This window comes from Camellia sinensis, chromosome 6 (genome assembly GCF_055761805.1).
Source record: "Camellia sinensis isolate YWXY chromosome 6, ASM5576180v1, whole genome shotgun sequence".
Classification (NCBI taxonomy): domain Eukaryota; kingdom Viridiplantae; phylum Streptophyta; class Magnoliopsida; order Ericales; family Theaceae; genus Camellia; species Camellia sinensis.
The window spans coordinates 2,762,501-2,763,245 of NC_138966.1; positions in this window are offsets into that span (position 1 = coordinate 2,762,501).

Genomic DNA, 745 nt, shown 5'->3' on the forward strand with positions numbered 1-745 from the left:
CCGCATGCCTTGCCACGGCGTTGCCCAACATGCCATGCCACGGCCTCGGCCCGCATGCCATGCCATGCCATGCCTTGGCCTTGGCCAGCATGACATGCCACGGCCTCGGCCCGCATGCCTTGCTACGGCGTCGCCCAACAAGCCATGCCACGGCCTCGGCCCGCATGACATGCCACGGCCTCGGACCGCATGCCTTGCTACGGCGTCGCCCAACATGCCATGCCACGGCCTCGGCCCGCATGACATGCCACGGCCTCGGCCATCATGCCATGCCACGGCCTCGGCCCGCATGCCTTGCCACGGCGTTGCCCAACATGCCATGCCACGGCCTCGGCCCGCATGCCATGCCATGCCACGGCCACGGCCCGCATGCCATGCCACGGCCACGGCCTCGGCCCGCATGCCTTGCTACGGCGTCGCCCAACATGCCATGCCACGGCCTCGGCCCGCATGCCGTGCCACGGCCTCGGCCCGCATGCCATGCCATGCCACGGCCCGCATGTCTTGCCACGGCGTTGCCAAACATGCCATGCCACGGCCTCGGCCCGCATGCCTTGCGACGGCGTCGCCCAACATGCCATGCCACGGCCACGGCCCGCATGCCATGCCACGGCCTCGGCCATCATGCCATGCCACGGCCTCGGCCCGCATGCCTTGCTACGGCGTCGCCCAACATGCCATGCCACGGCCTCGGCCCGCATGCCGTGCCACGGCCTCGGCCCGCATGCCATGCCATGCCACGGCC